The sequence below is a fragment of the Hibiscus syriacus genome, unplaced genomic scaffold (genome assembly GCF_006381635.1).
Source record: "Hibiscus syriacus cultivar Baekdansim isolate YM2019G1 unplaced genomic scaffold, ASM638163v2 tig00110833_pilon, whole genome shotgun sequence".
Taxonomy (NCBI): Eukaryota; Viridiplantae; Streptophyta; class Magnoliopsida; order Malvales; family Malvaceae; genus Hibiscus; species Hibiscus syriacus.
In genome coordinates, this window is record NW_024062884.1 from 119,904 (window position 1) to 133,040 (window position 13,137).

The window sequence follows — 13,137 nt, forward strand, 5'->3', positions numbered from 1 at the left end:
TACAATTGTCGGACACATCAGCTGTGATTTTCCATCATTTTGATCCTATTTTAATAAACATAAGTTAACTAATCGATTCATAAAAAAACTATCAGGGTAAAGTACATAAATGATCTCCAAAATATATGATATTGCTTTATTAAATATTCTGATTGTTAAAAGTTACAAATAATCGTCTGACCGTAAGTAGTTGTTTTGTTGAGTCTCTTGACTATTAAAAATTATAAAATTGTCCCCCGGTTGACTATTCATTATGTTACAAACTCATCCCCTCTCATTAAAAATTGATGGAAATCTGAGTAGCACATTGACTTACTGACTGATATATGACTAAATCTGATCTCATAATCTCAAACGACTATAATATCTCAATCAACATGTTAACGTCCAACTCAGATGATCGATAGTTTTTTTAACGGAAAATGACAAGTTTGGAACATAACGAATAGTCAAGTGATTATTTTGTAACTTTTAATAGTCGAAGGACTCAACAAAGCGACTATAGTGAAGAGATTATTTTGTAATTTTTAATAGTCAAGGGACTTGATAAAGCAATATCCTATAATGGGGGACCATTTATGTACTTTACCCAATATATTTATAAAGGAAAAGCCTCCACATTTTAATTCCAACAGTGTAGGCAGTGGCCCCAGGCTTACATGATACCAAATTCCCTATCTTTGTTCCACTATGGGAACATTCACCCATAGTTTTCGAATTTTGCTTTTTATATCTCAATGTTCAGTCCATCTTACTTTATCAGTTCCCACCAAACCTATTACACTGACGGGTAGATATGTGTACATTTAAAATTCTAAATTTATTTATATTGATTGTTTATTTTATTATTAGTGTATATTCTGAAATTTTATTTTTGTCCATCTCGAATAAATTTTATTATTGGTATCACCTATTGTGTCCACCTTCAAAAATATTTCTCAATCTATCATCGACTTCTTACGTACCCAATGCTAAATGTTATTTCAACTCGAGGATATATATATATATATATATATATGAATATATTTCAAATAGGGATGGGCACGGGTTGAGTTTAGGTTGAGTTTCGGTCAATCCGACCTGATTCAAAAGTTTTACATCCTCCACCGACCCAACTTTTTGAGATAAAATCCAAACTCAACTCGACCCGACCCGAAATAATATATTTATTAAAAAATATTTTTTATTCAATAAAAAAAGGATTTAATTGAAAAAATAATATATTGAGGGATATTATTGTAATTATATTTAAATATATAAGGTAAAATTTTATTTTTTCGGATCGAGTATTTTTCACCCTAAACTCAAACCTAAACCCGACCCGAACACATCTTCTAAAACACTCGATTCGACTCGACTTGAACATGAATTTTTTATTTATAAAAAAACGGCTCTACGAAACTCGTCGGGTTTTAGTGCCATGCCCATCCCTGATTTCAAACATTAATTATATTTAAAAGAATAGAAATCCATTATATGCCATGCATCATGCATGTATCTGTCCAATCGGTCAATTTATATATATTATGGATAAACCTATTTTAGTCTAAAACAAAGATTCTGGTCTTGATTTTGTAGAGTCAACAATTATTATTAGGTTTGCTTGTGAAATGTGTTATATAGTAAAATTTAGAGTATGAACATATTGACATTGGCCTCACCATAGATATTGCAACTTGACATATAAAGTAAAATATATATACATGTATGTATATGTTGATTTCAAACTTAATTCAATTAATTTGTATAATCGCATGTACTCTAATCTTGAAAATAATAAATAAATAAACTACATTCATGATCACTTAATTATGGGTATATTTTATTTTGACTATCGACTTTTTAATTTTTTTCAATAAGATAAATTAATTGTTTAAGTGTTGTCAGTCAAACCATCAACCATTAATATTTAATAAAAAAATTGACGAGACTATTAAAAATTAGAATAATTAAACATTTAATTATTAATATCTATACATTCTATTAATTTGATCATAATCTTAATTCAATTGACCAAATTGATTGGATGTGTAAATATTGAGGACATTTTAACATCCACGTCAACTGCTCTGTTAAATGTTAACGATTGATAGTTAGATTGACAACATTTAAATAGTTAAATGATTTTATTAATAACATTTAAGTAATTAAGTGATTTGATTGATAGAATTAAAGGATAGGTAGTCAAAACAAAATCCGCCCATATATAACATTTCATGGTGAAAGCAACTGAACTTGGAGTGGACCAAACAAACTATAAACACAAAGCAAAAGTTAAGCTGCATGTTTCTTCTCTGGTGTCGTCGGACTCGGAAGCCAAAGCTGATGGAAGGGTTAACATCTGAACCAATGAACAGCATGGAAAGCAGGTTAGGCATGACAACAAAGATTATTGAGTTTCGGGGACAATCTTCTTAATGTTTGTTTTGCTTTTTTTTAGTGCACAACTGAAGATTCTGTAGTCAGATTTCAGACTTGGAGCTGTCTTGTGTTCTTCTCTCAAGCCTTTTTTTTTTTACAATGAGAATGAGAATGAACAGGAGGGAGAGAGAGAGAGAGAGAGGAATCCCAAGAAAAAAAGAATTGTAAGCTTGGCATGTTATGTTAGTAAAGCAAGACAAAAAGGTATATTATAGGGCCAAAGGGACAGACCCTCCCTATAAAATATAGTGTGTAGGGAGGCATGCCCTTTCTTAGGGATTTACACATGTTCCAAACAGATCTTTGCTTTGCAGTGTCATATAACAAAGGGATAAGAGAGCTGAGCATTGGACTGTCATGATTTGATATTTACAAGAAGATTAGAGAACTTTTTCACACCCATTTGTTGTTTCTTTATGCATTAGTAATGCATGAAAATCATCAGTGAAATATAAATGCTTTTGAAAGGTGGGAAAGGGGTAGGGAAAAGGCAAAGAATTTTTTTTTTAAATATATACGTATATACATATTTTTAAAAAGTTCACAACCCCTTTTCTCTTTAATGTTAAAGACTAGTGAGAGGTGAAATATTATGTTGGAAATTAAATTCAATTGAATCAAATAATTAATCTTATATATATATATATGATGAGTTTGTCACATATAAATTTAAATTAAAAAATATTTAAATTTGGAGGGAAAAAAACTTAGACCTAATACCAATCTTAATCAAATATCGATTTTTTTTCTTAATGTAGAGAAGAACATAGCAGTAAAAACTCGTCCAACATCACAGCATGACTTGCGCCAGCCTCGGCTTGCAGCAGCAGCGTCTGTGTCTTCTCCGGAGCAGAATTAAAGGTTCGAAGACTAAACGGAAGACTGCTAATTTTGTCATGCCATCCGCAACCATATTTCTCTCGAGATGCATCCGTATAATCCACTCGGAATCTATTATCTATGTTATTGGTTGGTTGAGTACTCAAGTTGAGATGCATTGTAACATTGGGTGGAATCCCCCTTCGCCGGATGGTATAATCTGATATCGAATTTAATATCTAATTTTTGAAATCTTCATCCTTGTCGTTACATAAGAGAATCGTTTCGGACCTGAATGCGGCTGAACTATCGGACACCAACCCTGGATCATACAACTCACCAGCATAGCACAAACACTACAACACAAACTTCAAAAATAGAAAAAGGAGAGAAAGGGCTAATTACATGATGCACCTAATTCTAAGTTGCAACCAAAAGAAACTTGGTCACCTGCACACCCAAGCATCCGATACCTCGATCGAATCAACTGCATACCAGCCAGAATACCATCAGTCACCTGCGTCGTGCTGCAATTGAATGCATGCGTGCCTTGCTGTCCATCCTTATTTTATCGGCATACATGGGCAACTGAATAATCTCGTTTAATAAGATTTCCTCGGTGATGTTATCCCTTATACTTCGCGTAACCTGTTCTTGGATAAACAAAACAGCTTTACTTCATGCGGTTAGCTATGGGAAAAAATTAACTATTTGTCAAGTTGGCAAATGGGACAGACCTTTTTGTAAGTATTGAAATCATTGGGAGTCGACTTATCTGTCCTGATCCGCATATAGACCCACACCTGTTCATCGAGATCCCGCCCACACTATAATCTTCCCGGAAAATGAAGGAGGATCTGAAACATCTGCAAGTAATCCAAGAAATTGAAAATAAAATCCAGTACTAAAGATCTCAAATAAAACAGACGAAAGGAAATAAACACGATAACAAACCTCCTATAAATTCAACTTTGTTTCCTTCCATCAACTTCTTTTTCCCACGTTCAAAGAGAAAAAGATGTTCATGACCGTCACTATCAATCTGTCAAAACAGAAGCTTTTAGTTCAAGGATGATTAATGTCGGTAAATGTTGGTAATGCAAAGGGGACAAGTATCCCCCAATCCTCGAGAAACCCTTTGGAACAATGTCTATAAGCCTTATTACTTGGCTGGGCTTGTGAGAAGTAAGGGGTTGGACTCATGCACAACAAGACAAAACCATCAACCTTTCTTACTTCAGGGTGTACGAATTTGGTAGTCCTTTGTTAATTTTGGTGGCAATGTCCATTTTCGATTACACAATTGAGACAAAATTACTTTTAAGACGATTGTTCCACCACACACAGTTCCTCTTACGAACCACCGTTATCGCAGGATTTTATTTTTCTTGCTAACCATTGTTTTGCAGAAGTGTCACTACCAATAATAAATTTTTTAAAGCCAAAATAGCCAGTTTAACAACAAGAACCAATTAAAAGAAAAATGAGAAAGCAAACCTCAAATAGAAAGTCAACAGAATTCATCGAAGCATATTTCCACTTCAAAAGACCTTCATGAGTGCGAGGTACATAAGGATCATCCCAGCCCTGAAAAGTAAAATTTAAAAATCATTGACCACTTGCGCCTAAAAGCATAACAGTCTTTCCTCACAGAGCATGCCCGTGAAATGACAAAATGATGCAGCTGTTACCACAAAAATCAAAAGAACAAGAAAGGTCGAGCAGAAAGAAGAAGAAAATAGGTAGAAGATAGATGAAAGACAGAGAACAAGGATGAAATGACATAGTACTGATAAAAAGAAATAAGCAAAATGTTCCGTTTCATTCAAATGAAATGACATGCATCACAAAAACTTTGATGTAAAGATGCATGAATTGGCAGGATGTTAAGTGAAATTAGAAAAGATTATATTGGATGATTATATGAGGTGAGCCACTTACTAAATAACCGATAGAAAGATCATTTAAATTCAAAAAGGATAAAGTGTAAAACAAACAAGTTTGAAAAATTAGAGACACATAATACAATAATCCTCTTCAAGCACCTGAAAAATAAGGCCATCTGCCTCATGAGAGAGATTGGGGATAAATTCCTTCAAAACCTTATTTACAGTAGATAGTAGCCAAAAATCCTTCCTCCGCACCTGATAACAGATTAAGCAAAACCTTAAAACTCATCTCACAAATGTAGGAGATAGATCCATATAATAAACATCGCTGCTCCTTAATAAATACCCTAAAGGGTTCAAGATCATATCGGTAATAAGGATTCCTGCTCTGGTAGATGTTATGCCGTTCATAATTTCGAGGCACAATCACTTCTTTCTCCAGCATTTTCCATCGCTCACAGAAAGGCCTCTGCACAAAGTTTCAATCAATAGGATTACTAGATATCTTTATGTATTTTCTTTTTCACATTGAAAATGGATTGAAAATTAAAATGGAACTTTATCATCTAATAACTCCATTCTTGAATCTCAAAAAAAAAAACCTAGAAAAAAGCAACAAAAACTAATAAGGGAAACCGACATAACTCCCTTTACAATTTATTTTACAATCATGAAGTAATCTAACTGTAATCTTCAATTCCCCAAAAGGATGACAAGAAGTGCCCACTTCCAACATCAAATAATGCTCGCTAGAAATTTTTGGTTAGGGAGAGCAAAATCCAAAAGAAAATTAAGTCTACTGTTTCGAAAGATACTAACTATCAGGTTCGTATAACTGCAAAGAGGACAAACATTAAGAAAAAGAAATTTTTAATACATAAGAATGACCAACCTCAATGATAGATGTATGGTTAAGTGCCATCATATCATAGATGAGATATCTTCTCTCTTTCTTTTGAGAGGCATGGTATAAATTACCATTTCCCCATCAAGCAATGTGAAATGATGAGTTCCGTCCCCTATACCCTTGCAAGTGAAAAAGTTATGCCAAATTAATAAGACGCATGGAAAGATAAATTCCCAAAGTTCTTCATGCAAGCTTCAGGACCTTTTCCGAACCAGTGTTGTACCTTCAGACACATCTTTACCTTATCTTCTAATTTTATTCACTATTTGTGTTTTTATTTAAATAGATGATAAAAACGCTTTCAATATCACCTTGGACCAAGCTAATCACAAGAAAGAATGGAAAAGAGAGAACCAATGTGTCAGCATAAAGCCTTGGGAAATATTTAAATAGATGATATAACTGCTTTCGTTATCACCTTCGACCAAGCTAATCCCAAGAGTGGAAATGAGAGAATCAATGAGTCAGCATAAGACTTCAGGAAAACGTATGTATTCTCAAAAAAAGGTTATTTAAAATGTAGATCCATATTCTCAAAATATATACTTTGCATCTAACATAACTACCACAGTGGCAACCATATTCATGAACTAATTTTTAAATACTTATGTTTCATAGCACTTTTTTTCTTTACTAATTTAACAAGAAAAATCCCTGCATGTTAAAAAATAGCTTTAAAGCCTGACCACGGTTCCAAGAAATAATTCACCCATGTCAAAAAATGAACAATCAAAAGAAGCATATAGGTAGACCACTCATATGAAAAAACAATATAACCACTTCAATCAAGAAAATAGAATAAAACCAAACATATTAAAGACCTGTTGAGTGAAACTGGATGTGATCCCGGAAATTGCGAGTTTCCTCTAACCTGGTTTCAAGAAATGTTGATGCCAGAGCTCGTATTAAATCAAAGCTGTGCGAGTAATACAGAATGTAAAGAACTATCTTAGACAAAAAGGTACTCAAGTATTAAAAAAAAATTGGTTTTATGAAAATAAGTTATATTAATGTTATCATTAAGAGAAGGTTTTCACAATTTTTCATATATTATAATTACAACAGTCACTCCCACATGTTCAAAGCCCTCTAGTCACTTGATTCTCTTCTACAGAATTATCACAGATAAAGGAAAGAATCACTTAAAAAATAAAATATGGATAAAAAAATTATGCTATAATGTCACAGATTTGATGAAAACTTTCTCTCTCCAAGTCCCATAGTCTAGACAACAGAAATAAGTAGTTAAACATCAAAGGAAAAAAATGACTTTCAAAGTCATACCCCAACATTTAACTTCAGTGTATGGTAGCAGAATAGTCGAAGTGATATCAATTGGTCTTGAGGTATTTCATCTCCCAAAATGTCATCATTTGTCAGCATTACATCTGTTTCATGATTCTCCTGCAATAAAAAATGCTTATTGAGGGTGAAATCTAAACAGAAATTTCAGAAGTTTGAGCAAAACTGAAACATCACGTATGAAACTAGAATAAGCGTAGTCAAGTTTGTCTTGGTACCAATTACAATACCTTAACACTAAAGCTTAACTTGATACAATGAGTAAGATTTTTATAACACACAACAGAATAACTTATCCAATTTACACGATGAAGAAGAAAAGGCAGGCTGAGGTTTCTTGCTAAAAAGTTAAAATCTTACCTTATCAATATGCAAGAGAAGTAATGGTCATTAAAATTTAAAAAGGTTTTGTCAATACCATATTCCATTTTTATTCCCAGTATTACAATTAATAACACACAATAAAGATGAGAAATAAATAATACTGCAAGGTATTCCATACAGGTAATGCAGTTAGACTTTCACCATCATCACCATCACCATCACCATCATCATCTGGAACTGCTTCACCATTGAGATCAAGATCAGAAGACCTCTTCCACTCCGGAGTTGGAGGGCAGACAACCATTTCAGGCCTTTTTTCATGATAAAATGCATACAAGGCATCAATATAGTCAGGTTTGTAAATTCCAGGAGGGCGTGCCTCGGAAAATATTTTTATTGCCTGGACAAAAACCAAAATGAAAATATTACCCCAATAAGAATATCAAAATGATATTGAAGAAGATAAAATATAACAGTATCTGACCTGAGAAACAGATATTGATTGTGATCGCATGAGATAGTGAACAATCATGTATCCGGTCCGATTATGCCCATGTGTGCAATGGACAAGAATATATTTCTTTGATTTCTGACGTAGTAGGAATTGTGACACCTGATAAACAAATTCCATAAAAACTCTCATAAATGATTGCAATAAATTAAGAACAAACAAGTCACGAGTTCAGTAATTAGCATATTTCTGTAGATCAGCAAATGTATTAGAATTAGATGAACGAGACAATGGAGACAGTATCAATTACGACATAAGATCGAATTTATGTTGGAGATTACAAGATAGTACTATGTTTGCATTGCCATGATGATAAGGGAACATATAAGACCAGCCAAAACTTCGGTCATCATGTGATAAAAGCAGCATGGGAGTTGAGAATGAATCTATTAAAGGAATCACATTTGATATACGGGCAGATATTCTAGTAGATTCTGGAAAAGATAGACAATTATAGTGGAAACCTACCTCATAAACAAAAGTATTTACAGACAAGTTATCAGGTACAGCATCTCTGCCCCTGCATTGAATCTAGAAGAAAACTGAAAAATTAAAACCAGAACTGCAAACAACAAGAATATCATTAAAATATAATAACAATCTACTCACTTTTACATGCTTAATGCCTTCTTTCTTCAGGTCTGTAGTTTGATAGTAACGAGATGTGTTCGTCAAATCAATGACCAAACCAAGCTGAAAGCAGAACATCATATGTAACGTCATACTTATTATACAATTAAAAATATTACTTCACAAGTCTAATATATCAAAAACTGATATCTAACTTGTTTTTCTGCAAGCAAAAATGCAATGGTTCAAGCCCTTAGAACAAATACTTACACAAAATCTCGAATGCTATAATCATGTCTATTGCCATAAATGTATAATTAGTCCCTAAATGCATTTTTTAATTCTATAGTTAACATGACCAAGCATATTTGAGGATTTCTAGACTATTCCACAAGGATTTTGTCATGCTGTTTACATGGTCGAGACAATGATAGAAGAGATCTGCTTTGCATTAAATGGGAAAATCAACAAGGTATTAACACTGAAATGAGAAAAGAAATGCAACCTTTCTACATACCTTTCTTCCTAAAACTCTTTGCTGATGAATCACTTGTTTAAAAGAGTATCTTTTACCAGGCGGAACACAGTCATTATAGGATTCACCAAGTGGAGTTTTAGAAGGAATGATGCAGCCTATTTCCTGACCAACCGAAGGACAACCCAACCAACCTGCAAAACGTTTGGAAAAACAATCCAATAACTTGGGCAACAACATGAATTTGAAATTTCAAATAAATTCAGATGATCATCTTGAGCACACAAATGAAACAAGTAAAAATTGGAATCTATGTTTTTAGTTTTTGTTGTATCTGAAAGCCTGCAACAATCATTCATACAGTTATATTGACTGTTGACGTTGTAGATACCATTTCATTAATTTGTTGACACATAAAACCATTATTAACAGCAATTATTTTTATTTTAATTCAAAAAGATACAGATGAATAAACACTATCTAAAAAAACACCACAGTATTTGGGCAATGGAAGTTATGGAAAAGCATTGTTATCGACATAGAGAATGACCAAAAAACATAGAGCAATTATTGTTCAATGTCAAGGATCTTACCAGGAGGGATCCTACTTTTATCATAAAACTTTGGATTCCTATTCTGATAAAAGTGATCAAGTATTTGAGGCTGAGAGACATGTACTGGCTGGTCATCAGGTTTGTCTTTTTTCAATTTCTTCCGTCTTTCCTCGCGTTCCTAATAGAAGCAAATTCCATTACCATGCACAATGAACAACGATGCACAGAAATAATTATTACAGAGTGAAAAATTCAATGCAGCATGATGTGCTCAACTCAGAAAACATATGGGAGAAGAGTGAGATGCAAAAAATAAAAAAGAACATATGCGCATGTTAAATAATATGAACACATTGATTTTTCATAAATGCAAGAAACAATCGTCTGTAACAATGCTAAATAAAAGATCTAAACAATTTCTCTTATCTACATCACAATCTCACCTATCCATCAATGCATAGAAAAAAATCATTCAGGAATTGCCTAAATCATTATAACCAAGAGTGTAAAAATATGATAAAAAAAATTGCATGAATCATTACCAAAAATTGGTAGACATCAAAAAAGAGAAAATTCAAGACGTACCCTCCGCAAAATTTCAACTGCAGATTCTACATGTTCTTCTGGTGCGGAGTACTGTTCTACATGTCTATCATATGCGTCTTCATCATCTTCAGGTAATGGAGAAGCATTCAAGTCCATACTAGCAAACATTCAGTATCTACCAAGCACCATAAACTTATAACCTATACCAAAAGGTAAATAAAATGAAAACATATACAAGATATAATATACTTTTGAGCAAACAAATTCTCTAATCACATCATACTAAACACAAATATCTAACCCCTTCCTAACTTCATAAAAGCGAAGACTAACTTTAACAGCAAAACTGAAACTTCCAGTCTCAACAAATAAACTAGTCAAAATTAAGAGAAAAAACCAACCTAACAGCTCTTGCTCTTTGCTCTCACACTTCCCTCCTTTTTTTTCCCTTTTTCTTATTTGCCTCACGCGTTTTTTTAAGATAAGCTACGCCTAACTGGTGAACGAAGTAAGAAAACTCTAAACAACTAAATCATACGCAAGCAACGCAATACTTTAAGCATGAAAAGGAGAAACCGCCGACGAGAAGAAAGAGAAAGGATACCACAAAAGGAAACGCGAAATTTGCTTCAAACTCACCTGAACCATGTAATCGACGATGAGATTACAGCTAAAAGAAGATCCCGAGAGCCGTCGAAGCCGCTAAAATCAACTGATTTCCTCTCTTTTTCCCTGAAGTATCCGATATACACCGAAACTTGATCTGTAAGCTGTAGGAAGCGTACAATCAGAACGGAAAGCGCCTAACGTTTGTCTGAAAGTAGACCTTCTAAACCCTAGAGAGAGAGAGAGAGCAAGTGGTAAAGCAAATTTAAAAAATGAATCCCATGAGAGGCGAGAGAGAAAGATGCACGCGGGAGGAGAGCAAAATGTCAAGATTCCAGTTTGGAAGGAATCCATGAATTAAATTTTAATATATATTTTGTGAAGTAATTTGAAAATATATTTAAAATATAGATTTTTTTTTGGCAAAATAGTAACTTTTATCTTTGAATTATACTTAATTTATTATTTTTATCTCTATCGTATTTCCACATCAATTTAATTTTTAAAGTTATTTAATTCCATCATTCTATACACACTTCTAACTTAAAATACTAAATTATAAACCTCAAACCCTAAATCATAACCTAATTACATCTAAACACTAAACATTAACTTAGAGTTTTAAGTTACAAAAATGATATATAATGATGCAATTAAAAAACTTTGATGATTAAATTTATGCGAAAATACGATAGAAACGAAAATAGTAAATTCGGTCTACCACAGAGGACAAAGGTGACCCCTTAAGCCATGTTTTTATAACAATATCGGATTCACATCTTCGGTAAATACATATTTATCTAAAGTTTAAATTTTCTTTAATTATAATTTTTTTTAATTATATTTGTCTTAAATTTTATATTTATGTTTATCTCATTTAAAAATTTAAACATGACAAAAATAATATAATAAAATTAGAAAATATGATAATGTTATTTTTAGGGTAAACTATACTCGTGACCATTCAACTATAACCCTTCTCATTTTGACCATCACTTTTATTTTTTATCAATCAAGTCATTCAACTATTTAAATACTTTCAATCATGCCACTTTTCGTTAACATTCAAAGGAGTAGTTAACAAAAATGGTATAATTACACATTTGATCCTCAATATTTATATATTTTTTCAATTTGGTAGTAGTTTTAATTATATTTGTCTTAAATTTTATATTTATGTTTATCTCATTTAAAAATTTAAATATGACCAAAATAATATAATAAAAGTAGAAAATATGATAATGTTATTTTTAGAGTAAACTATACTTGTGACCATCCAACTATAACCCCTTTTCATTTTGACTACCACATTTATTTTTTATCAATCAGGTCATCCAACTATTTAAATACTTTCAATCAGGCAGCTTGTCGTTAACATTCAACGGAGGTGATGATGTGGTAGTTAACAAAAATGATATAATTACACATTTGATCCTCAATATTGATATATTCTTTCAATTTGGTCGTAGTTTTAATAAAATAAAATAATTAAAATAAATAAAATATCTTCTTATCTGATAGTGACAAGTGTTACCACCTTATTTGATACAAAACATTAACATATCAATTAAATTGCAATTGTGGGGATTTAATCTAACATCTCACTACTTCACCAAGAAAGCCTAAACTACTAGGCTAAGCCCTCAATTTAATAATATTTTACAACATTTTATATATAACAGGTTATATTGATAGCAAAGAAAAAATGAAATTAACGTGCTTGTAGAGGGATTCAAACTTGAAAATTTAAGAGGGAGTGCAAGCATTTTAGCCATTAAGTTAAGCCTTATATTTGGTTAAAATTTACAATATTATATATATATATAATCATTAATTTATTTTAAAAAATAAAATTTATATTTTTAACCTATATTTTATTTTTAATATAATCATTAAATTAACTTTTTTTAATATAATTAATAAATTAATTTTATGATTATATATAAATAAATTATATATATAAGATTATTTTGTTGTTTTTAATAAAAAAGGATTATTATTTTTGTTAAAATAAATATAGTTTAAAATCTGAATTCAAGATTTAGTGAAACTAGTTTCTAATTTTTAAAATCATTTTAAAAATATTAAATTTATTTTTATACTTATCAAATTTTATTTTAAAATATTAATTTTTTATTATTTTAAATATTATATTAAATACATTTTAAAAATATATATATTTATAAAAACATTAATTAAATTTGTTTAAGTAG

At 31.6% G+C, this 13,137-nt stretch overlaps 1 pseudogene; it reads right to left on the reverse strand.

Moving 5' to 3' along the window:
* Positions 1-3,663: 3,663 nt before the first annotated feature.
* On the reverse strand, positions 3,664-11,243 carry LOC120143032 (annotated as a pseudogene).
* Positions 11,244-13,137: the final 1,894 nt, after the last annotated feature.